The sequence below is a fragment of the Corvus brachyrhynchos genome, unplaced genomic scaffold (genome assembly GCF_000691975.1).
Source record: "Corvus brachyrhynchos isolate BGI_N302 unplaced genomic scaffold, ASM69197v1 scaffold56, whole genome shotgun sequence".
Lineage (NCBI taxonomy): Eukaryota > Metazoa > Chordata > Aves > Passeriformes > Corvidae > Corvus > Corvus brachyrhynchos.
In genome coordinates, this window is record NW_008238664.1 from 6,184,378 (window position 1) to 6,184,826 (window position 449).

A 449-nucleotide genomic window follows, 5' to 3' on the forward strand; every position below is an offset into this window, starting at 1 on the left:
CACCTGTCCCTGCTTGGGAGAAAAGCCCACAAGCCCATGCCACAGAGAAGTGGCGCATCCCGTGTCTGTCCTCAGGGGTATTTTGTTCCCTTTCCAAACACCTCTGCAGAAAGAAATCTCTGGGGAGGGCAGAGGATCTGTTCAAGCCTTGTTCCATGGGGCTGCTGGGGCCTGTTCCCAAAAGAAAGGGGAAGGCACCAGCTTTCCTTGAGTTGTGTGTCAGGAAACTGAAGCCCCCTAGACCCAACTTACCTAGGTGCTCTGGGAGTATCACTTGGGGCCAGTACTGCCCAGAAAATTTCTCTACAGTTTTTATACAGGTTTTTTTATAGGAGTGTTTGTGGCTTTACAAAAACATGGGGAACAATGCAGCAGATTTCCCTTCCCTTCTGCTTCATGCGTCTTTTCCTGTGATAGCTGCCTCCAGTTTTCAGCAGGGGGTGGGTTTG